The 27,109-nt window shown below is 41.3% G+C and overlaps 1 pseudogene across 1 annotated transcript; it reads left to right on the plus strand.

The window, feature by feature from the left end:
• Positions 1-5,712: 5,712 nt before the first annotated feature.
• On the plus strand, positions 5,713-20,208 carry LOC143534715 (tRNA dimethylallyltransferase 9-like; annotated as a pseudogene). The gene is made up of 10 exons (XR_013135595.1): positions 5,713-5,850; positions 5,912-5,954; positions 5,992-6,067; positions 16,178-16,375; positions 17,355-17,562; positions 18,124-18,218; positions 18,940-19,034; positions 19,460-19,535; positions 19,612-19,751; positions 20,096-20,208. The product of XR_013135595.1 is annotated as a tRNA dimethylallyltransferase 9-like (transcript).
• The last annotated feature ends 6,901 nt before the right edge of the window (positions 20,209-27,109 follow it).

A 27,109-nucleotide genomic window follows, 5' to 3' on the forward strand; every position in this document is an offset into this window, starting at 1 on the left:
ATTGGTTGCTTAAACATCAACTTGTGTATTTAAGTGAAGATTCAGTTTAATGTGGTTTGTTTGGCCCGAGACTTGGAATGAGACCAAGTTCAGTTCCAACATGTCCATAAGATGATAATAAGTAATAAAAAATCAGGTTTTGAAACTTTACATGCAAATTGTTTGCTTAAACATCAAATAATGTGTTTAAGCGAAAGTTCGATTTTAGTTCGGTCGTGACTCGGTATGAGACCGAGGTTGATTACGACATACCCAAACCATTAAGAAACTTAGATAAATCAGATATTAAACTAAAATAGAAAATTAAACGAGTAAAAATCTGAAATGGACCAAACTAGCCTTTAATATGCAAAGGCATGCCTTAGGATGACATAAATACCTAAATCAACCAAGGTTGAAAAGGGAAACAAGGAAACAAAGTAATATAACATAAATAAAACTAAAAACATATGTTTTAATCACCAAAATCGGATTTGTAAGGCCCCGATCCCTGTGCCCTACTTTGGACGTTGGATTTACTCATAAACACAGTTCTAAATATCATAGTTAATCAAAACTTTGCGCGGAATATAAAACTTCAAACCAATATATTACATAACCATCAAGTCTTGTCTTAAAAAGCATTCAAATCGTTTGAAATTGTCTTTTAAATAACATAACATTTCCTTGAGATGCCAGTATCTTCAATTCCATGCCATGTGTTTCCCCTCAAGCGAGCTGCCTCATCCTACTCACTTGCGTGCATACTAAAAGTCAGCTACGCTGAGTGAGTTCTATTTAATCGTACAACATACAATTAGTTCACATACTTGCACAAATTCCCGAAGGTGTGTATATCATTCATACTTTACTTTACATACATAACTATCCATACTACGTAAAGAGCCTTCCGCCCTATAACCTCACAGATATTATAAGGGTCTGGTCCTCAACATCACATATATTATTAGGGTCTGGTCCCTATCCTCACAGATAATATTAGGGTCTGATCCCTATCCTCACAGATATCATTAGGGTCTAGTCCCTATCATCATAGATATTATTAGGGTCTGGTCCCTTTGTTTCGTGCAAACTGTAACATACCTGTCTTTACATACCTTCCTTAATAATACGTGCAATATCCAAAGATCGTTCACGTACTATTATCATAACATACATACATCATTCATACGTCATATATATCAATCATATCTTTAACTACCTCCTGACGGTACATGCAATATCCGAAGATCGTTCACGCACCGTCAAGCAAACTCATACATAAATCATACCAAGCATACACTTACCACTTAAGGTAAGTGTATTAACTATCACATCGAGTATGCACACAGCCGCGAAAACATAACAAGGAAGTGGGGCTAGAAAATCACTTGAACTCGGTTACGTTCACCGTTTATGGTTATTCCTTTCTTAAGCTGTGCATGACTAACTGTATAACAATTACACATATCAGTTTAACTATCACTACCCATATCATGTTTCTAGTTTAATTATTACCATCGACGAATGGGGGTCCGGGGGCAACGCCACTGGCAGCGGGTTTCTAGGGGCGGCAGCCCCTAGCGGGGTCCAAGCCCTTGGCTGGGGTTAAGCTGTCAGGTCAGCTTGGAAAAATTTTATTTTCATTAACTGTCTTAACACATTTTCCTTTAGGATTTCATGATACTATTTTATTGTTAACCTTTCGATCCTTTAAGGTATCTTCTATAAATTAACAAAGTTCAAGGGATGTTTTGTAATTATATCATTCTTTCTCTAAGTCCAGGGACTGAATCTGTCATTTATCAAACTTCTAGTTCGTCACTTGGTTCTTAACGAATTGGGTTCATAACGAATGACCCATAACGAATTGACTATAATAACGAACTGGTCCTTTGACGAATTGGACTTATAACGAACTGGTTCTTTGACGAATTGAACTTCATAGCGAATGACCCCTCTGTAACGAATTGAACCTTCTAGTTCGTTATCTCCCTTGTCACGAATGATCATAACGAATTGGGTTTAATTCGTTATCTTTTCCTTAACGAATTTGAGTACGAACTAAGGTTAGTTCTTTAAGCTTCCGTTAACGAATCACCCTGAAGAATTACCTCTAGTTCGTTAACTCTTCGTTAACAAATTAGGGTTAGGTTAGAGAATGCCAGAAACATTCTCTGACATTCCCTTCCTCGTACCCTTCACCTTTCCGGCGCCATCGTCACCGGAAAACCGTGGGTTCGCCGGAAAAACGTATTTTCGCACCATTTTCACCGTTTTTCGTCCCGTTCGATCCAGATCTGAGCTAGGGTGATCCCTAGGCTCATCTTATGCTCGGTTCATACCCGATTCCACCCAGATCTCGTCACTTTAACGGTTAAAAGGTGTCGGCTCGTCGTTTCGTGACTAAATCTAACGGGTTTGAGTTCATACCATAACATACTATCATTACCTTGTATCGGGATCGGTTTTCCTTCTTGGTTCGGCTAGAGAAAAGAGAGAAACTAGAGAGAGAGCTTAAGTGTGTGTTTTGGTGGTGTATGGAATATGTGTAAATGAATGAATTAAATGGGTAATCAAGGTTTATATAATTATGGATCATTGGCTTAAGCCCATGGTCTTTTCCTTCTTTCCTTCTTAAGCCAAGTCCATAACCCATATCAATTTAGCCCAACACTAGCCCGACTCATAATAACTCATTTTTTATTTTATTAACCGAAACGAGAAAACGGGATATTACAGGATTAAAAGCAAGTTAAGCTTTTGTTTGACTTTAAAAGTCAAACTATCAAGAATAATAGGAAGAAGCCTTGCAAATCTGAAATTAGAGGGATCAACTGAAAAAATGGTTGAGAAGAGCGTGTTTATATAGGCAAGTGGTCAGAATTTAGGGACACATAAGAAATAAACTCCACCAATGAAATTTTATGCAAAGATGTTTATCGGTTAGTTTAAATTAAAGTAGCACCTTTAATTTAATTATCATAAATAAAATAAGTCTGGAGAAAAAAATGTTTTAAAGTTGCTAAAATGTTTATGGAATAAATCTTGGTTGATTTGGATGAAAAAAAAACTCGAGTTTGGGGCTTAAACGATCGAAAACGAACCAAAAACGTTAAAATCCTACTTTTGCTCTTCTAGGCAGTTTCCCGCGACACGCGTAGGGCTAAGGTCTATCCTACACACCGCGTGTCACACCCCAACCTAACGCAGAAATGCCAGAGCACAAACTGATTGTTCACAACTTACAATGTACTATCATGCAATTTAACAGGTGATAATATATAATTAATTTATTTAATAACAAATAACATTTGAGTACATCAAGTATAAAGAAATTACAAAACAAGATCAAAAAATCTTGAATAAGTTTTATATCCTAAAAGTCATCTCTAAGTGATCTTCATCTTGATAAACAATCCTACCTGATAACCTGCAAAATAGAATAGGTTTGTGAAGACGAGGTTGAGTGAGAAAATCACTAGTTTTGACACTAACAATAATATATATAAGAAAAACCGCAAAACTGTTATTCATGCGTATAAATAATTAAACCATAACATGTAAATATTTTAAACAAATAATGATGTGTGGGCTAAACCGTTGCCATGCGAATCAAGCATTGGTTACCATGATAGAATAATTGAGTTGTCGGTGAAACCATTGTCATGTGATCGGACACTGGCCACTACGACATGATGTGATTACAATGATGAACATCTCCGAATGCGATAAATAACACACAAACAAATAAAAAATAGCAAGTAGTCATTCAATTGGTACACAACACAAAAATTAACAGTTTGCAATTGAGAATATAATAACAATTTGCATTTGAGAATACAATAAACAAGTACGAATCTGTCAGCAAAACATTGCCATCAAAACTCAAACCCTAACATGTTTATGATAACTCTAGGGTTCTAAATCGACTAAATACAATCAACTAACATCATAATCATCTTATATCTTCAATATTACAGAACTTTGGACCTAGGGTTTCACCAAGAACAATAGGCATTTCATAAAACAACAATCAAACTGAAGAAACACGGATCCGGTCCCCTAGTCGGGTCCTGGATCCAATGAGTCCACATGGTAGGATACGATAACAACCAACACAATATGAGTATAACTCCTTAAAGTCCAGTGACCGGAACCTGCAAAACAGACACCGTGAGTCTCGTCACAGGAAGGACAAGAGGGGGGTCTTCCCGGTAACTACCCTCCGGCGTGAGAATCAGTACTGTTCTTAAGAGAGAAAGTACTAAAGTAAACAGAGTAAGTACAGTGGGAGTGTATGTGAATGAATACCTCATGCAGGTTGACAAGGTATTTATAGCCGAAGGATGTGGGAAGGTGATTGGGCAAGCTGTCCCTTTCTAGAAGATCTTACTAACCGTCTGGACGCGTGTCCCCTTGTGATAAGTTGAGCTATACGTCCCATGTGCATGGGCTTAACAACCTGGACAAGTGTCACCTTATGATAGCACGGATAAAACCCTGGCCATGTGCATGGTTATAACAACATGGCCAGATGTCCTTCATTCATTGGTTGACGAGTCACGTATTGCCCAAGAAAGCATCTTGGGAAACCTTCTGGAAAGTAACTAGTTAATGACAACTGTCCTGGAGCATTGTCTTCCGGTCATTTTGTGTGGACGGATACACCGTCCTGCGGATGACCTTTTAGGGTGCCAGGATGCTTCTGCATGCGTCATGTGAGACGATTAAGCGGGTGATCTGTATGTCTCGCGGGTGCTTTGTGAGAGGCCCTCAGCTGACCCGCGAGTAGTATTTAAGGGTATTTGGGTATTTTTGGTACCCTACCTCTATACAAACGTTTAGCACTTACTAGAATGATCAAACTAGCGTACAATCATTACTCTAAACACATAACAACAATCAAAGACTCAATTAGACATCTAGGGTTTCTCAAGAACTCATTAAAACATGAAATTGATACATAAAAACTTACCAATTAGCCTTAGGAATGGTTAGAATCACTCAAAGAAACCACCAATTGCAAGAATCAATATTGAATTGAAGGGTGTGTGTGTGTGTGTTGAAATAGATGAGAGGGTGAGGAGAACGGTCGGTTCTTGGGTTTGGGTTTTGGGGTATTTTATTTAATATAATAATAATCATATTTACAGGAATGACCCCTTTAGAATGAGTTTCGGGCTTAAACAAACTTTTTAATATCGAACCGGATTATAACGAATCATTATTACTAAATACTAAGCCACATTTATAAATAAATCCTCATCGTTGTTTCATAAGTATTATACTTGTGAAAGCCAAAAACGAACAAATTACGCACAAACGATCGAAATTTCATGAAACAAGCTACAAACTAAACACATAATCATTTTACATGTAATTTAACATAGACAATATTATACATATATACTAGAGATATTATATTCATATTTCACCAACGTTCGGATATATCGAAGCGAAAAAGAAAAAGTCCGGAAAATCCGAGATGTTAACAGTATCCCGTACTTTTGGGAACTTCGAGTAATCGACGCAATTGTAAACTAGTAGATAATAATTGTATAAAATATTGGTTAACATGAATGAATTGAAGTCACACGCAATTGTCATTAACCTAGTTTATGAGAAAGTTTATCATGAGTCAGCTCCGGCTATCCTATTCACCGGCACACTCACCTCTACCTCTACCTCTACCTCTACCTCTACCTGTGCCTTTACCTTCATTGCTCACCAATGCTCCTCATCAAAGGAAAAGGAGAAAGTCATGGGCCCACCGGCGCCGGCAAAAGCTGGCTCGCTTTCCAGAAAACTCAAGGGAGAAATCATAAGCGCAGACTCTGTTGATGTTGGATCTGCAACTGAAACACAGGTAATCAATCCCAAGTTACAATACCTTCAATTACTTACTTGATAAATAAATATATATATATGAAGTACCACATTATTTGCTTGACATCTTACACCCTACTCAAGCTATGTATATCATCTATCCTTAACATCCTTGTTTTTGACTTTTACCCTCCTTCACGACAGGCTACAAAAGATATTCTAAACAGAGGCCGCGTTCACCGGATTATACTTAAGATGGTAGTATATTACTCTCAGCTTCCATTGATGGCTTTTGCAGCCTATGAAATGACACTTTGTTTTTAAATACCTGAAAGGTTTATATACGGGTGAAGAGGTAGGTCCCAGCAGAGCCCAGTTGGACCCACAAGACTCACCTTGAAGAGGAACGTCTGCGCAAAAACCAACTGGATCCGCAGGACCAACCATGCTCAGAGACGTGACGTCCTTACGCGCAGTACGCAAGCTGGTCCCGCAGGAAATGCCTCCCAATGGTGAAGGACTCCGCCTGTCCCCGCAGCCTCGGATACAAGCCATCAGGGAAGGCCACCCGCGCAGCAAGGCTACACGCACAAGGCACTTAGCTCTCAATCACTCAGTGTCACCTGAAGGAATGAGCAAAGCCGGGAACAATCCCGCACAAGGGCGGGAGGGGGAATACTCCCGCCCAAATAAGCCAGTCCGTACGATACAGGAAGATCTTCTGTACTGTACCTGACGAGGTATGGGAAAAAGATTTGACTAAAGATACGACAACTTATTGACAACAGTATGGCGAGCAGCATGCTCCTGTACTGTGTCACTATTAGCCGCTGCCTACTCACCAACTACTGCCATACCACGTGCGTAGCCGGCAGTTGGTGGAAAAGGAATAGTACACAGCAGGCCTGGTCACTATCAGCCGCTGCCTACCCACCAACTACCAGCAGGGCACGTGCGTAGGCCACTGTTGGTAGAACAGGAACACTGTTGCAGCCGGCCACACCTCCTTGGAAACCTACCTTCGGCTATAAATACCACAAATGGTATGACCATCTCATCTTATCTTGTATCATCATATTATACCTGATATCTGCTCTAGCAATCTCTTAATATACACTTATATTTAAAGAGCAATCTAGTCTGATTCTCACGCCGGAGGGTGGTCACAAGGAGGAACCCCCCCCCCCCCTTCTCAGTGACAAGCTAACGGTGTCTGTTTTGCAGGTTATCAGAAGAACCATCTTCTCAGGGTCTAACCCCTCGTGGGAAACATCTATCTAACTCCCAGGTTACCAGTAATCTGCCTGGGGTTCGGTTAGTGTTTCTTCATTGGCACCATCCGTGCATAAAGCTAGAACATTTTTCTCCAGTTTTTTCAAACTTCCAAGATGGTTAAAGAAACTCCGGTAACCACAACCCCAGCTACTGGGGGGAATACCGGCAACACAGTTTTTACAAACACTACCCCGGCTACCCAAGCCGGGGCAAGTGAAGTAAATTTTACGAACACTACCCCAGCTACCCAAGCTGGGGCAAGTGCAGTAAATAATCGCTCACTGGGATTCACCGATACCCAGTTAGAGAAACGAACAAGACTCCCCCGCCAAACACTCGATGAAGTTAAGGCATGGGCGGAGGCACGTCAGAGGGAATTCCAAGCTGAATTGGACGAACGCTTGCGTTCCGTCCAACAGGCTGACGAATTCGAAGATTACTTGGATGACTCGGAGGAATCCGACTCCGACGTGAACCCTCGCCATAGGGCAAAAGGGAAGCGTAAGGAAACGGATTCCCAACCGAGAAGGCATTTTGGACAAGCCTTCAAACCAAAAAGCACAGGTGGAAGTCCACGAGACTTCTCCAAAACATCCAGACCAAACGTTGCAAATGCGGGAACGTCCAAATTTGCAAGGGACATTGCAGAAGCAATCGCCCCAAAAAGTGCCAAACAAATGTCCAGCATAGGCACATATGATGGTATATCTGATCCAGACGATCATTTGAACAGGTTCATAGCGGGGGCAACCGTCAGTAGTTGGACGGAACCTACGTGGTGTTACATGTTCCAAATGAAGCTTGTGGGGGCTGCTAGAGCGTGGTTCGATCGTCTACCGGTCAACCACATCTACGACTGGGCTGACTTCCAACAGAAGTTTAGCCAACACTTTAGCCAGCAAAGAAAGTATACCGAGGAGCAATGGACAATCCTCAAATGCATTCGAGAGAAAGATGAATCTTTGCTAGACTTCATCACTCGCTTCAACTCGAAGAAGCTAAGTCTGGGTAACATTAGCGAAGATCTTGTTCGCGCTGCCTTTATCCAGGGCGCGAACGACCCAGAGCTCATCCGCACCTTAACGGGTAAAGATGGCATGCCATCCACATGGGATGCCATCATGACAGCAGCTAAACGCTTTGCGGAAACGGAGAAGCAACTGGGTAGAGATCTCCCACAGAGCACAAACCTCTACACCCAGAAAACAAGAGAAGACAACGTTCTCACCGCCCGATTAAACAAAAAGCGGAAGCTAGGCATTTGGCAGTCAAGGGTAAACTTTGACACCTCATCCGGCTTGCAGCATCGGTTAGGCGGAAGGGATAACGTACAGTCCAACAAGAACTCCAGATGGACGCCGCTCACCAAAAGCGTCACCGAGATATTCGCCACCGAGGAGCTCCCATGGACAAAGCCTCAAATAATCCGACATCGTCACAATGCTGATCGGAGCAAATACTGTGACTTTCACAGGACGAAAGGCCACAACACTGAAGAATGCATAGACGTAAAGGACATGGTCGAAGCATTTGTCAGAGATGGGACGCTCGCGCACCTCGTGGCGCAATGAACGCTGAGCAGGCTGATGCGTGTAGAACCCCAGCTGGGGAAAACACGAATAAAATTCCATCTTCAATGTGGAGACTACATGCTGCGTAAAGAACGAGATCCCGAACCAGGTGCGTATCGGCTCGATGGCACTCCCATCCCAACAACATGGAAGGGAGCTCATTTACACAGTTTGCATGTAAATCAATTCCAAATTTGTAAAGAAAAGGCCAAGTGCCACTTCTAATGGAAACGATTCTCCTTAAAACATTGACGCTGATGATTTTACATTTTTATGAACTATCAACACGGATATGCCGGTTTTCACCGCATAATTACGTGAAGTCGTTGCGTGGGGAAGGCGGCAAAACCCGCATAAACCCAAAGAACGACAAACCTTCACGCAGGTCAGTCGAAGGGGAAAAGTTCAGTTATCCCACTAAATGAAAGTGCCGGTCTATCCGCATGAATCATGAAAAAGGGAACTGAACACTAACCTATTGACAACCGCGCGTCGAACGGTCAATTTATTCAACACGGATATGCCGGTTTTCACCGCATAATTACGTGAAGTCACGTGAAGTCGTTGCGTGGGGAAGGCGGCAAAACCCGCATAAACCCAAAGAACGACAAACCTTCACGCAGGTCAGTCGAAGGGGAAAAGTTCAGTTATCCCACTAAATGAAAGTGCCGGTCTATCCGCATGAATCATGAAAAAGGGAACTGAACACTAACCTATTGACAACCGCGCGTCGAACGGTCAATTTATCAACACGGATATGCCGGTTTTCACCGCATAATTACGTGAAGTCGTTGCGTGGGGAAGGCGGCAAAACCCGCATAAACCCAAAGAACGACAAACCTTCACGCAGGTCAGTCGAAGGGGAAAAGTTCAGTTATCCCACTAAATGAAAGTGCCGGTCTATCCGCATGAATCATGAAAAAGGGAACTGAACACTAACCTATTGACAACCGCGCGTCGAACGGTCAATTTATTCAACACGGATATGCCGGTTTTCACCGCATAATTACGTGAAGTCACGTGAAGTCGTTGCGTGGGGAAGGCGGCAAAACCCGCATAAACCCAAAGAACGACAAACCTTCACGCAGGTCAGTTGAAGGGGAAAAGTTCAGTCCCCTTAAATGAAAGTGCCGGTCTACCCGCATGAATCATGAAAAAGGGAACTGAACACTAACCTATTGACAACCGCGCGTCGAACGGTTCAAAACAGAATTTCTAACAAAAGGATGAGCAAAACCTACACGCAGGTTTGACGCAGGTAAAGTTTAGCTATCCTACTAAGTGCAAGTGACGGTCCTACCCGCACAATCACGAAAGAGGAAGCAAAACTTCACACCTATTATCTACCACGTTCAAAGGTTAACTTATCCTCAGAAAGGATGAGGAAAACCTACACGCAGGTCAGATATGGGTAAAGTTTAGCCATCCTACTAAGTGCAAGTGACGGTCCTACCCGCACAATCACGAAAGAGGAAGCAAAACTTCACACCTATTATCTACCACGTTCAAAGGTTAACTTATCCTCAAAAGATGAGGAAAACCTACACGCAGGTCAGATGGTAAAGTTTAGCCATCCTACTACGTGCAAGTGACGGTCCTACCCGCACAATCACGGAAGAGGAAGCAAAACTTCACACCTATCTACCACGTTCAAAGGTTAACTTATTCTAAACACTTGGAAAATTGCTAATTTAAACTAAAGTATGCAAGTCATACAACGTTTACAAAGCAAGGAACCCAACGAAAGTAGCGGTCTTACCCGCACAAAGATTTATATTTCATAAGTATTCATTACAAGAATGGCCGGGTAACTACCCGCCTACAAGAAAATAAATCTATACAAGCTAAATCTATCCTAGCAATAGGAAGGGATCTTCAGGATCAGGCTTCAGGGCCACTTCCACTTGGACCAGCACCATCAGTAGATCGTGGCAGTTCAAGGAAAGCTTTAAGGATAGCTAACCCATCATCAGCAGCAGCAACTTGATTCACCTTCTCCACCACCGGATGCGGGAAGGCGGCGTACTGATTCACTGCTTGGTCGTAAACAGCCTCAGTATCAACATTGTACAAAGGGAAGTTGGAAGGCGGGATGCCTTTCTCAACGAACCCTAGACCAAGCAGGAAGCCGACCTTTTCCCCATCCTCGTGAGATGCGTTGAGGGTTGCGCTCATAGCATCATCGTAAGAGGTCTCAGCAAAGACCCGATGCACAACCTACAAAAGAAAATATACAAGTGTCAAAACCTTTTCTATTTACAAAGAAAAGCGTAAAGACAAAAAAAGCTTACCTGAGACAACGCTTCTCGAAGAAGCCATTCCTTGGCAACCAGGGCTTCTTGGAGGGCAGCTTGAGCTTCGTTACGGGCGCGATCGGCTTCACTCTTGTTGAGGTTGGCAAGCAACACTTCTTTAGCCGCAGCCTCTTCGACGCCCTTCAGCTTACGCTCAGCATGGTCAAGCACCCCCCTCTGGTCCAGGATTTCTTGGAGCTTTTTGGCGTCTTCCATCGCCAAGGCATCATGAGCCTGCTGGAGAGCCTCTAATTTGGCTTTAAGTTCTTCATTATCCACGCGAAGAGGCTCAGCAACAGCTTCAGCCTTGGTGGCCCTCTCGGTTGCGTTCCTGGCAGTTTCCTTAGCCAGCCGAAGCTGTTCATTAACAGCTTGGGCAGCCTTGGAACGGGCCTCAAGTCGAGCCTGAACTTCAACCTCGAGGGCCTTGAAGGCCTTCTCCTTTTCCGCAGCCAATGCGGAAAGCCTTTGGTTCTCCTCCCGGACAGCCCGCGCCTGAGCCACTTCTTTAAGGCGAGCTGCTTTTAACTTGTCGTTTTCACGACAAAGCAGCTCAACGCGCGGCTGCATCCGGGCCAGGAGAACCCGAAGCTCATTGCTTAGCCTACCCTCCTGGTAGCTAGCCATGGCTTCCCCCAACGCACCACTGGGAGCAGCGTGACGAGCCCATTCCACGCACTCCACAGGGGTGCGAAGGGTTGTTCCTCGGCGAATGTTCCATCGTGGAACATACACTTCATTGGAATCCGACACTGCAAAAAACATAAAGCAGTTAGGAAAAGATGATAAGAAAAAATATATAAAAAGGGCCAAAAGAACCCTACGCACCTGTAGGGTCAATAACAGGCCGATAGCCACCGAACCCATCACCTGAACCCAAGGGAAATCCATCCAAGAGGTCAGGCAGATGGGAAGGTGGCAGAGATTGGCGAGAAGCCCCATGCGTACCTGATGGATCGGCCGTCTTGGCCGATGACGGGGGCATGGTAGCAGCCGCCGCGGTCGCCGCCGCGGAATCCGCGGCAATAGTAACCGCCGGCTCGGTGAAGGATGCTGTAAAAATCGCACTCACAGCCGGCGGTGACGTCATCACAGCTGGAACAGTCGGCTCAAAGGAGTGAGCAACTGGACCAGCGGAAGCAGGCGCAGGCGCCTGGGTCGTCGCCTCAGGTAGGCTGACCAAGCCTACCGTCATTGGCGGAGAAGTACTACTCTGCACTCCACCCTGGAATGCGTCAACATCCACGCCTGCGTACAGAAGATAAGTGTTAAATGATATTAAGCTATGAAGATAAAAGCTAAAGGAAATTTGTACTTACGGGTTTTCTTGAGCCTGAAAGTACGGACGGGCGGGGATGAACCCGATGGAGGTGGCCTCTTCACGCCGGTCACCGTTGTCATCCTGGGCTCTTCGGTGACAGTTGTCACAGCCTCCGGAATGGTGATCTTGTCACCACCGGGATTCCCCGCCACCTCTTCGCTCTCGGTCTCCGAGTCAGACCGAGGCGCTGGATCAGCTGTGGAGGCCACCTTCTCCTTCCCCTTCCCGCCGGCAGCCTTCTTCTTCCGCACCAACGGAGGACCATATGCGGATTCCTCATCAGAACATACGATTAGAGGAATTCCAGCAGAGGTTTCAACATTGAGGGGTCGAGGGTCGAATAGCGCCTTACCTGGCCGACGGGTGCTAAGGATCTCATGGCCTAGCGGATAGACCTCCACGAACCGATCCGCCGTTTGTTCTAGGATGGGCAACTCGTTCTCGTCTAGAGCGCGAGTACCCATCCGAGCGGGACCGTCAGCCTCCCGCGGGTTCAAGAGCGACTGCAAGTCGTTCCCCTCTGAAATAAACAAGAAAAAAGTTAGAAGAGATTTCAAAATCAACAAAAAGAAACAAGGCATACCGTAAGGAACAGAGTTCGAACCGTATTCGAGGACGATTGGGATCTTTTGCGCATCGGCAGCCTTCCACACCCGGCTCATCCCCAGCATCACCATCCCGGACTCCGCAAACCGGTAAACCGGAGATTGGACCCGAGATATCTTCGCAAACCATTCCGCCTCCTGGTAGTTGGAGGCGTGAAGGCTGGGAAGTGCCTGCCCGTTCTTGAATTTCATGGCAATGGGGATGGCGCGAGCGGATATGAAGAAGAACTCCCGCTTCCACGAGCGAAGACTGCGCTCGGTCGCGCAGATCTTTAAACCCTTAATCCGGGTTGTCAACGTGTACCACCCCTGGATGCACCTCCAAGTATAGAAGGTCATCAGGCGGTCAACATAGGGCTCAACGCCCAAAATCCGGCACACCCACTCGAAGTGGCGAATCTTGGCGATCGCCATGGGGTGCAACTCGGTCAAATGAACACCGTGCCTCTCAAGGACACGGTAAACAAACTTTGTCAATGGGAACCTAAGATTCCCATAAACAAAGAATGCAGCATAAACCCCGATCTTGCCTCTGGGGGCATCGTACACCGTCTGGTGGGGTTCAGGAAACTCAGGCTCGAAAGACTCGAGCATGAACTTCCTAACGACGTACCGATACAGATCGCCAGGCAGAGCACACTGGCACTCGCCAGCAGTACTCTTGTCATCGACTGCAGATTCGAGATCACGAGACATCTTGTAAAAGAAGAAGAAAACGATTTCGGGAGAATGCTTGCCTGAAAAGGTGAGTATTCGCCGGAAATCGCAAAGAAGATGAAGAGAAGAGTGAAAGTCTGGATTACAAAGAGCCCTCTACCCCTTTATATACTAATCGCAATTAATGCGATGAAATTAATGCGGAAGAGAGAGAAAACGAAGGTGCAATGAAACTATGACACGTGGCAAAAAGCAAGCTGGCAACAGCTGTTGACAGGACGCATACCATTAATTTCGCGGCCACGCGCCCGAAAAATCGCGCCCACGCGCCTGAAAAAGCGTCTGGAATGACCATGTACTGTCACGTCACCATAACTTCCTGCACGATCTGACACAGTCAGAAGAAACCGTCGCACGACGTTTCAGAGGTTTGGACTGTTCTTATCCTTCCACCAACTCTTCGAATTTCAAAATTCAAAATTCAAAAAGATTAAAAAGTAAGCGGGAAAATACCCCTTACCTTGGCAAACAAGTAACCGTAAGACGGAGGCGGGTACAGTGTTAAGGCAAAACCCGTCACATACCTAGCACCCGCAGGGAATTGAAGCCAAGAAAACCTTGGCAAACAAGTAACCGTAAGACGAAGGCGGGTACAGTGTTAAGGCAAAACCCTTCACATACCTAGCACCCGCAGGGAATTGAAGCCAAGAAAACCTTGGCACCCAAGTAACCGTAAGACGGATGCGGGTACAGTGTTAAGGCAAAACCCTTCACATACCTAGCACCCGCAGGGAATTGAAGCCAAGTAAACCTTGGCAAACAAGTAACCGTAAGACGGATGCGGGTACAGTGTTAAGGCAAAACCCTTCACATACCTAGCACCCGCAGGGAATTGAAGCCAAGTAAACCTTGGCAAACAAGTAACCGTAAGACGGATGCGGATACAGTGTAAAGGCAAAACCCTTCACATACCTAGCACCCGCAGGGAATTGAAGCCAAGAAAACCTTGGCGAACAAGTAACCGTAAGACGGATGCGGGTACAGTGTTAAGGCAAAACCCTTCACATACCTAGCACCCGCAGGGAATTGAAGCCAAGTATACCTCGGCAACCAAGTAACTATAAGACGGGTGCGGGTACAGTGTAAAGGCAAAACCCTTCACATACCTAGCACCCGCAGGGAATTGACGCCAGGAATACCTTGGAAGTAAAGTAACCGTAAGACGAGCGCGGGTACAGTGTTAAGGCAAAACCCTTCACATACCTAGCGCTCCGCTGGGAATTGAAACCAAGAAGGATCTTCTGGGCAATGCTTGCGGAAACGGAAATAACATCCCCGCATAGCGGGAACGTCGAGAACTATGTTGTTTGAAGCTCCAGGATGGAATTGGTGGTTTTAACATAATTGATCACTATGTTCAAAACTACCAAAACCTCATGGAGAATCCACACAAGTGGGACTCAACGCTCCTGACTTGCGAGGAAGTTACAGACCTACCCGCATCATACCCAAAGACCAAGCAGGAAACTCGGGAATTTCTGCAAGTGACAAGGACTTCCGCGGGAGGAATCCCCATGGAAAACCTTAAAAAACCCTTTTCAAAACCCTTTGCTTAAGTCCAAAAGTTCACCTCACTTTATTAAACACTCATGAGAAGAACATTGGACTGGGGGGACTTGAAGAGGTAGGTCCCAGCAGAGCCCAGTTGGACCCGCAAGACTCACCTTGAAGAGGAACGTCTGCGCAGAAACCAACTGGATCCGCAGGACCAACCATGCTCAGAGACGTGACGTCCTTACGCGCAGTACGCAAGCTGGTCCCGCATGAAATGCCTCCCAATGGTGAAGGACTCCGCCTGTCCCCGCAGCCTCGGATACAAGCCATCAGGGAAGGCCACCCGCGCAGCAAGGCTACACGCACAAGGCACTTAGCTCTCAATCACTCAGTGTCACCTGAAGGAATGAGCAAAGCCGGGAACAATCCCGCACAAGGGCGGGAGGGGGAATACTCCCGCCCAAATAAGCCAGTCCGTACGATACAGGAAGATCTTCTGTACTGTACCTGACGAGGTATGGGAAAAAGATCTGACTAAAGATACGACAGCTTATTGACAACAGTATGGCGAGCAGCATGCTCCTGTACTGTGTCACTATTAGCCGCTGCCTACTCACCAACTACTGCCATACCACGTGCGTAGCCGGCAGTTGGTGGAAAAGGAATAGTACACAGCAGGCCTGGTCACTATCAGCCGCTGCCTACCCACCAACTACCAGCAGGGCACGTGCGTAGGCCACTGTTGGTAGAACAGGAACACTGTTGCAGCCGGCCACACCTCCTTGGAAACCTACCTTCGGCTATAAATACCACAAATGGTATGACCATCTCATCTTATCTTGTATCATCATATTATACCTGATATCTGCTCTAGCAATCTCTTAATATACACTTATATTTAAAGAGCAATCTAGTCTGATTCTCACGCCGGAGGGTGGTTACAAGGAGGAACCCCCCCCTTCTCAGTGACAAGCTCACGGTGTCTGTTTTGCAGGTTATCAGAAGAACAATCTTCTCAGGGTCTAACCCCTCGTGGGAAACATCTATCTAACCCCCAGGTTACCAGTAATCTGCCCGGGGTTCGGTTAGTGTTTCTTCAACGGGAAACCAGACGTACCAAAGGCAACTGCAGAGATTAGTTTCCAAGTGCAGCCTCAGCTGGCAACTTTTGAGAGAATCTATGACTGGGACGGTGCTGTGCGCTTGGTCACCAACGCAGGTGATCCAACCGCTCAATCTTTGCCTGCTAATGGTTGGTATCGTTTACGACGAAAGCTTGAAATCATAAAGGTTAGTTTTCATTTCAGCATGCATAATCATGTTATTGTGTGACACTGGACGCTGTATGAATCGATAAATAATGCTATGTTTGTATGAAGGCACCTGATGTAACTAAGGTCAATATGCATTTTTCTTATTTTATAAAAGAAAAATGACTTAGGAGTTTTTTCTAAATGCAAATACACTTTTGGCAACTTTCATTGCGTTTAGCCTATTTGACTTGATTCTAGGGGTGTAAACGACCCGAGCCAAGCCTGAGTTCAAGTCATTTAATTTACAGAGAGCTCGAGCTCGGCTAGTTTACTATTATTTATTAATTAATTTATGTATATATTATATACATTTTGTGTTTGTTTTTTAACTGTAATTTTCTATATAACATAATATGATATTATTTAGTTAAATAAATATATATTAAATACATTGAACAAAAATCATAAATATAATAAGCTTGTTTAGGCTCACGAGCCTCAATAAATGAAGCTCGGGATCAGGCTCTTTTGTTAAACAAGCTTAATTTTAGGCTTGAGCTTGTTTAAGCTCATCTCGATTAAGCGAGCCAATCTCGAGTAGCTCACGAGCGGATTGACTCGTTTACACCCTTACTCATTTCCACCCTTGCTCGTTTACATACCCCCAGTCAAGAATTGGGGCCTCGCAATGACTATTTTATCTCATACCTTTCTTCGTTCATGGTTCGATATTCTGGTGTCCTAGGCGTAGAGGAACCACACCAACCCATCCCGAACTTGGTGGTTAAACTCTACTGCGGTGACGATACTGTAGGGGAGGTCCTGCGGAAAAATAGCTCGATGCCAGGATGATAAAAAACTTCACACCTCCCGTTCTTCATACCTTTTCAATATGAAAAAAAAAAAATGAAAAGTAAAAAGGTTGTCTTATTCAAAACTTAAGCCATTTATATTTTCTTCCTTTGACTGAGTAGAGATAAGACATAACCTGAGACAGCTGATCTTTCATATTGCAGTCTACTGGTTTACCTCCATCAGCTTTTCCAATACCATATGATTCTTTCAAAGGACAAAATGGTTAACATACCACTGATCTTGGTGTTGACTTTTCCACTGAAGAAAAGCATAAAGAATTGGATTATGATTTTATTTGTTTTTTTCTTTCAACTTCAAGATTGGATCTTTATAGGTCGATCGACTTTCGGTGTGAAGATATGATTTCAGGTATCACTGCCTTTTATAGCTTTCAAATACCCATTGTAGTAGGCATGAGATCAGTGTTGTATCGGTACTGAAAATGCTGATACCAAATTTGAACAAAACTGGGTACCGAATACCGCACCAAATGTATTGTTCGGTATGGTTACGGTACCAGTATTCGGGAAAAAGATCTCATGAATTGTAGTTGGCTAGTTGCAAATTTCCATATACATAGAAAACTTATGTTTGCCCCAATTTGCGACAATTTATTAAAGAGAAAATTACATAAAACGGTAACATAGTTTATTCAGATTCCTATTTTTGTTAATGAACTTTGTTTTCACGTATAAACCGTTATTTAATTTTGGATTTCTAATTTAGCCGGTTTCCCGACTCCAAATCAGCACTATGTCACAAAGTCAACACGGTCAAAGTTAAAACTTTTGAAAGTTGGTTATTTCAAATAATGCTTTGTTTATTGATTATCCATGCAATAAATCATAAGGTGTTGGTATATTTGTAGCTTTTGACTTTATTTGAAGTGATTGTTTTTGTATAATTTTGGTCCACGTGTCATATACTTAGGAGATAATGGCCTTTTGTCCGAAGCAAGATGGCTTCTTGATATGGGTCTTCAGCCAAACTCAAATTCTGCTACACGCGCAATCGGTTACAGACAGGTATTCTGTATTACTCCCTATGTTTTATATATTGCTTCCCTCATGTACATGTTTATTAGTTAATTCCTTTTTCATTTCTTTATTAACTTTTGTTTGTGTTTTGTTTTCTTGAGTATTTTTATTCCTATGATGCTTTGGATTTGGTGCTAGTTGCACCTCGAATATCTTTGCTAAGTCATGGGTAAAAGGGTCGATTTGGGTTATACTTTGCCTCAAAGAATAATATTTTTGTGGTTACTTGGAAACTTGGTTTTAAAAATGTGAGGCGCCCCGAGGCGTTTTCTTTAGGTGAGAGCTTCAAGAGTGCAGGCCATTGCTCTCTATGTACAGCCAAATAAGCTTTCCGTACAACCAGAAGTTGCATCTCTCTCATCTCTTTTACATATCTATTTTTTATCAAATAAAGCGTCTATAGTTTCTTTACCTCTTTGGTGGTTTTTACATATCAGCCTCCTACATACCCTAAATTTGACCAAATGTGACCCAGATGGGCATGGAACGCCACCTCATCGCCTCACGCTTTTTAAAACCAAACTTGGAAAGGGGTTGAAGAGGGCAAAAAGATATTCAAAACCTATAGAACCTTCCACAATGTTTCATGCTAAAAGTTAGAATATTATCGTAATAATATAGTTATTTCTAAGTATAACTAGTGCATTAATTATTTGTCAATGGTGGAGTCTTTGCCTCAATCTTGTATCTTTTTAATGGTAAACCACAGGCTATGGAATACCTTTTACATTGTGAAAACAAAGGAGGCAGAAGCTCGTCGCGCGAGTTTTATGCTTTTCTATCTGAATTTCAGAAGGCATCAAGGTAATTCTTTTTATTAATCTTTTTTTTTTAAATTGTTAAATATTTGATTAATCTGTTTATGCTTTACATATATTATTATTATTATTATTATTATTATTATTATTATTATATATGTTCACACATATATTTATGATTTTAGTTTTAAATATATATTACATTATTGTTTTATAATACTTTTTTTTATATATAGTAATAACTAAAATGTAATTATATATATGTTATATAAGATAGAAAATAGTATATGAGTGTGAATAATATGCTTCTTTAGGTTTTTTAGCAGCCGAATCAAGCTCACGGTCGTGATCATTTATTAAATGAGGTCGAGCTCATTGAGCTCAACTTGTTTCGAGTTTTAGCAAGTCGATCTGGAGTAGCTCACGAGCATTTAGGTTCGTTTACCCTTCTAATACCGGTTTGTGTTGCAGGAATTTTGCAAAAGGACAGTTGACATGGTTCCGCAAAGAGTCCATTTATCACTGGATTGATGCTTCTAGACCCCTTGTGTGCCTCTTATCTTTTCAACTACACATTTTGATTTATCTAGTTATATAATATTTATGTTATACCTTGTTTGCAGACTGAGGTACTCGATTTTATTTATAGCGCATACCATGATCAAACTGGAAAACTGGCAGTCCCGAGATCACTTGCAATGGATAAAGAAATGTCAGATCGACGAGAAATTACACAATTAAAAACTTATCGAACTAAAAGAGGGTATGCAATTTTGACCTGTTTAGTTATTGTGATTCGAGTCAAACTGGCCATTTAAAAAATAGGGAGGGTATATCTCATAGAATAGTAACCAACTTTCAAAAGTGTTACAATTAGGTAAAACTAGCTAAAAACAGAACTGCACCCTTCTTTTTGTTATGCATACGATCTTTAAGTCACGTAATCAACATGCTAATTAAAAATGTCTTTTTTACTAAGGGTGCTGTGATCTGTTTTAATCTGAAGACCCACCTCTAGTTTTTATTAAAACAGCTACTACATGCGTAATGGGTATCCCACCTATGTATATTTTTGGAGTGAAGCTGAAGCATTAAAAACATATGCAGGGTTTTCATCAGCCAAGAGGATTGTTCGGATGTTCTTGATTGGATAAGTAATAATCAAAGGCGAAAGACTGAATTGATTGCTAATTAAGTAGGAAAGTTAGTTGTTTATTTGGTTAGGGTAGCATTACTGTAAAACATGACATTTGTTTTGACTGGAAACAAAAGAACATGTCAGCCTTTTATATTGCAGCATACACATTCGTAAAAATTGCTTTTTTTTTATTCTTGTTTAATGTTCTAATGGCCTCCCTTCAATAATATACCAATATCTTCAAGCAAAAGTTCCAGCATCAAGTACACATTAACATCTTAACCAACTGAATCTGCATGGAAAGAAACAAAACAAGGAGAACATTTCAACTTGGTCTAAAAATAAAGCACCCGTAAAACACCTAGTAAAATCTATTCATAGCATGTCTAGGGTTTGAGAATGGTAGGATGAAAGCAAACCTTTCCTATATCTCAAAGATAGAGAAGTTGCTCCAGCTGAAACTGATGATTCAAAACCTTTTTATTGATATGAGAGTAGTATAAAAAGCCACCAAGTTTACTTATCCAATAGCAAAAAACAGATTTATGTGACAATCATGAATAGTAACAATAGCAAAAACAGATTTATGTGACAATCATGAATAGTAATCTTATTTATTTTGAGAACTTTTACATTTTCTTAATAATATGTGGAAAACCCATTTCCATAATTTAAACCCAGTTTTAAAACGTCTACTAAAATATTCCTACCTTTACATTACCCATTAGATGCCAATTAGAGTCTAATCACTTTCATTTGGACACCATACATTACAAGCTATAAGCTTTTAAGCCACGTAAAATAACTCGTGAATTTGAATTCTAGCAAAATAAAAATTCGCAATTGGAAGGTCAAGTCTAACTATGTAAAACTCTTAATGATGCCGGTATACATCGGTATCGGTTGAAGAATGGTACCGGTTAAAGAATGGCCCGATGTGGCTGCCACCTCACTCGCGTAAGGCTCGTGAACACCGGCCCGCCACTACTGGTTCACGCATGACATGAGGAGAATGAAGGCCGTCATTCGCGTCATTCTTCCTTTGACTGTTGGGAACGGTCATATTTCATTTTTTTTTAATATTATAGATATATACATAATACAAACCTATATTATACAAACCCACTACAACCATTCTCAAACTACAAATCCATTTTAACAAAAAACAAACCAATTTCAACCATTCTCATTTATAAATTTAAACCATATACAAAAATTCTATACAACCCAAAATGGATCTCAACTTTAACACGGTCCCGAAGGTAACGCAAGGTTCGGTTCAAGCTTACAACGAGTGGCTCAAGTATAACGAATACCTCTAACAACAAGGCATTTCAAGTCAAACCCTTCAAATTGACGACAATGTTCAAGAGTTGGTGCCGGAAACCCAAACCGAATCCAAACCCGCGAAGAAGACACCGACGAAAAAGTGTGCCACTAATGTAACCCAACCCCAACTGTAACATCCCCCAAATTTCAATCCAACTTTGACAACTAGGTAAAGTTGAAGGATCAAGACAAGTAATAAGAAAATAAGATAAGGAAATAAAATCATTTCATGTTAAGAAAATAAGGAAGTAAAAATATTCCATAAGAAGTTCATCCCATATTAGGGAAAAGGAAAAGAGAATCCATCCCACATGGAAGGACGAAAGAAAGTGAAAACATTCCACATGGTCATAAATAAGAAAGATAAAATCCATCCCACATGAAAAGTAAGAAAAATTTGGAAGCTCTTTATAAGGAGTTGAGTTTTCATATTAATATTCTTTTATGCCTAGCAGACACCCAGTGGTCCTAGCGGAGGGTGTGAAGCACCCGACGCGCACGGGCTCGTGCGAGGGCGCAATGTGGCGCTAAGTAAGACCAAGACATGGCAAGTTACCAAAGAAAAGAGAGTAAATGTGAAAAATCTGAAATATTGGTCCTTCGCGCTACACGAAGAACCACCACATGACTACTTCGCGCTACGCGAAACAACTATCATGCATGCGTGACACGTGGCATCACGTGTCAGACCACGTGGAAAACTCGGTGACTACTCAACAATAATGAGGCAATTTGCGCGACACGAATGGCTTGATTAGTTCTCTTTCACGCAACGCGAAGGAGCATAAAAATTTCTAAAGATAGAAAGGTGCACTGCACTTCTCATCTGACCCTAAAACACATTCTCTCACACACTTTATATCGTTTTGCGTGTCGAGCATCGTAGTGTGTGTCAAGCCCTAAAGTTCGAACGATATAGACTTTAGTACGCGATATAAAGTAGAAGTGCTGCTCGTACAAGCTTAAGTATATAAACTTCGAATATCCATGTAAGGTAGGGGTTCTGCCTAAGTTATTATTTTATCATTATGTCATGGCTTGGACCCTAGTCGGGGGTATAGCCTAGACATTGATCAGATTTGTAAATACAAATGTTATAGATAAAATAAAGTTTCTTTATAACTAAGAAACATAGAATTTTATATACATGAGGATATAGTTAAAATATTGTTTCTTCAAGATTAAGAAACATAAGCTTTTACATACAAAGGGATATAGTCAAATAGTGTTTCTTCATAATTAAGAAACATAAGATTTTATATACCAAGGTCATAAACAAATGAAGTTTCTTCTTGAAGAAAAAACTTATCATAGATGTTTCTTCATGAAGAAGAAACTCAGTACATGATTGGCAAATAAAGAGAAAGACTTCAGATCTAAATATTTTATTCAATCAAATGATCAATCAAGGTTTAAAGCTATCAAAACTAGACTAAAGGTCTGTAGCCGGATCAAGAGACGATCCCGATATTTATATAAACCTATTTTATTATAGGTTAATCATCATTCATTCACAAAGGTTTTCAAACGAGGTCACCACATCATTTAGAACAGACAATTACAGGTGAATACGTTAAACCTTTTACTATCAGTCAATAAGATAAACTGGTTGTTTATCTTAAAAGCTAGTCAAATGTTTATATAAAATTACGTGATCCCTATTAAATTACAAGATAGAAAATAAAAGCAACTCAGACCGAGTACACATGTGTTTAGATCCAAACATAATTTGTTTAGTCTATCAATCAAGGCTACATGGCCGCAGACTAGAAATCATAACAAAAGTTTTCCAATGGGCGTCAGTTCCCGGAGAACCGAAATTGCATGTGTATGGCAAGCGGTACAAATCTCAGAAATAAGAGATGTTTCTGCTGAGATTGTTCAAGAAACTATCTTGTCAATTAGTCAAAGACTTATTAAATGTTTTTAGAGTCAACGACTCACCAGTATATCGCTGACGTATTTTTCCCGACATTTCAAGGAAATAGATTTAGCACAGGTAGCAATGAAGTAGAGTCACTCATGGAGTTAGATGCTCGCAACTTAGAGATGGCTCAAATTTTTATTATTAAAAATTTGTAAACAATATTTAAACATAATTTATAAAGCAAGTACTCGGATATATAATATTCAAGAAGATTTCGGAATAAATTAATATTTTATTATTAACAAAGACTTCCGCTAAATAACCTGCAACTCTGATATATTTACAAAACAAGTACCAACTATTGGTCACACGTATACGCCCTAAGTCGGGGTGTGACTCCACCCCATTGAACCGTCCAACCGAGAAAAGGTTCTCAAGTGGAACGCAACCAAAGAGGTCGCTTTGGCAAGAGCTTGGGTTAGCAAAAATGAGAATGCGTCAAAGGGTATCATTTTTCCTTTTATAATTATTTTTTAACGATCTTAATAGTTTAAAATTTTTTACGTTTTAACTTTTATTAATATGCTATTAGGTAACGCGCAAACGGGAACGATTTTTGGGAATGCCGCCACGAAGAAATATCATGAAATTTTACAAGTCCCGGCGTATCGGTCACGTGGTTCGTTTAACGGATAGTGGGGGGGAGATGAATAGAAAGGTAGGATAGTATAACACTATTTACCTCAATGTCACGAGTAATCCAAAGAGTGGTGGTAGTGACGTCGATCATTACCAGTTGGCAAACGAGCGATATGTTGCCAAACTGTAAGGCCCCATTCCCGGTGCCTCACTTTGGACGTTGGATTTACTCATACACATAGTTCTATATATTAGAGTTAATAAAATTTTTGCGGAATATAAAAACTTTTAATAACATAACATATCATTTCAAAACTTGTCTTAAACAAACATCTTTCGCTTTTCCAAATAAAACATCATTCATAAATGTATCATAATCCTTCAGATGCCAGCTTCTTATTCTTCTGCCATGTGCCCTCCTCAAGCTAGTTGCCTCATCCTACTCACCTGCGTGCATACTAAAAGTCAGCTACACTGAGTGAGTTGTAGTTAATCATACAATACGTTTGTTACCTTACTTATATGTATCCGAAGACACATATTACTTTCTTTACACATCACTCGTTCATATATACATACTTTCTTTCTTTCATATTCATACTTACACGTTTTAAAGAGCATTACGCCATACTTTCCTCTAGTATTATTAGGGCCCGGTTCCCTCTTGCCTCAAGTATTATTAGGGCTCGGTTCCCTCTTGCCTCGAATATTATTAGGGTTCGGTTCCCTCTTGCCTCGAGTATTATTAGGGTCCGGTTCCCTCTTTCCTCGAGTATTATTAGGGCCAGGTTCCCTCTTGCCTCGATTATTATTAGGGTTTGGTTCCCTTTTCTTCCATACACCTTACCTTACCTTTCTTTGTATTTATATTTATAACATTCATACATTCTTTCAATATTTGCTTTGCATACATACATTATACATACATACATACATACATACTTTCTTTAACATACTCATTCCATACTTACTATACATTACCTTCCTTGATAATACGTGCAATATCCGAAGATCGTTCACGTACCGTCAAACATGCATTTATCACAAAAATATAACTATCACATCTATCATTATGACATACACTTAACACTTAAGGTAAGTGTATTAACATTCACATTGAGTATGCACACAACCCCGAAAACATAACAAGGGAATGGGGCTAGAAACTCACCTGAATCCAGTTACGCTCGGAGTTGATAGTAATTCCTTTCTTTAGTTGAGCATGGCTAACTGTATATAAATTACGTATATCAATTCACTATCCCTTTATTAATCATTTAAGTTTTGTCAAAAACTGTTAGGTCTGGACTTGATCGAATTTTAAATTCTAACCGAATGGACTGCTCATTCGAATGGCCTTTTGATCAGTTTGAACTTTCCATTCGAATAGGATCTCTTCTTCAAATGGTTTATACATTCGAATGGGATTCCATTCGAATGGTTTATCCATTCGAATGGGATTCCTATTCGAATGGGTTATCCATTCGAATGGTTTATCTATTCGAATGGAGCATCCATATGCTTCAGTACCCTTATTCAATCAGACTCTTTATTCGATTCGAAGGTGGTTGCACCTTTTCCTTATTAGTTTCTTTCCAATCGAATAGTTATACATTCGAATACTTTCCTCTTACTCGAATATACCCACTGTAGGGTTTTAACACCTTTTTTTTTCATTTCCACCTTACATCGTCCTCATTTGAATGCTTCATTCGAACGTCCCTACTCAACGTTCCATTTGAATGTCATGTATTTGTATTCGAATGCACTCACTGTTGGGTATTTAAGCTCTTATTATCATTATTACTACATATTTTAACATCCAATTTCCTATCATAGTATTATCTCACCTTTTAAACATTTCCATTTTCATTTTTGACTAAGATCTAGTCCATTTATCCATAAAGCTTGAACCTTTATTGGTTTTAAACGTATTTAAGCTAGATCTAGGGTTTCTAAGTGAACCGTATATACTAACGGGTTCATTAAGTCCACTTTTAATATCAAGTTTACATTTTTATGTTATAACAATACCCGATTTGCCTTAGTACCAAGTCTTAAGGCAAACCATTCTTAGAAACATAATCTTTATGTATAAAGAACATACCTTTTTCACGCTTAAGAATGAGGGTTTTAGGGTTTAAGGACCTAAGGTCTATCACCATCCCTTATTCCATCCTTTTATTAACCAAGTCCACATTCTATTATTTTATTTAACATAATTAAATATTATTACTCTTTTAAACAAACGCATTCCCTTTTACTTAATATAATCAAAAGTAGGATGTTACACAAACATAAGGTTATGTTTCACTACGTACAAGTTTGGGAAATTGTTCGGTTGTGTCTGAAGTGGCATGCAGTGACAAATGAGGTTGAGTCGTTCAAGCAGACAAAAACTTCCGAAAGTGGAGAGTTTAGCCCGAGTGGTTCGGATACCTGTTGTAACCAAAATCTCCGTTTGGCCATCCGTTTGGGGATGATAAGCCGTAGACAAATTGGCGGCCACCCCTTGTAGATTTAGGAATTCCTTCCAAAACGAGCTTAAGAATATTGGGTCACGATCTGAAATTATAGATTTGGGACAGCCATGTAACTTATACACGTTATCTAGAAAAACCTGTGCTACTTCTTTAGCCGAAAACGGGTGAGCGAGGACCACAAAATGGCTATATTTAGTTAAGCGATCCACCACCACAAATATCGTATACTTTCCTTTAACCTTCGGTAACCCCCGTACAAAATCCATCGATATGTCGGTGAATATGGTGTCGGTAATAGGTAATGGTTGCAACAGTCCCGGTGATGATACGTTCTCATGCACACGTCACAACCCCTTACCAATTGTCTAACCCCCTTTGCGATCCCCTTCCAATAAAATAATCCTTTCAATCTTTGTACATTAGCCTTCACACCCGAATTCCCACCTATTGGAGACTCATGGCACAATTTAATAATCTCTGTTCTAAGTTATGTGTTTTTCTCTACCACCATTCGATTCCTTCTCTTTATCCACTTACCATTCCATGCAAACGTTTTTAGATTCTCTCCTGCCTTTAGTTTGTTAATTAAATTTTGCACCTGTACATCTTGGGACTGGCTGTCTAGTACCCTTTGCAACAATAGGGGTTCAATCTGGGAAAGGGCG

The sequence above is a fragment of the Bidens hawaiensis genome, unplaced genomic scaffold, assembly GCF_021521415.1.
Source record: "Bidens hawaiensis isolate Kalapana, Puna unplaced genomic scaffold, B.hawaiensis_p1.1 tig00010301_1, whole genome shotgun sequence".
Lineage (NCBI taxonomy): Eukaryota > Viridiplantae > Streptophyta > Magnoliopsida > Asterales > Asteraceae > Bidens > Bidens hawaiensis.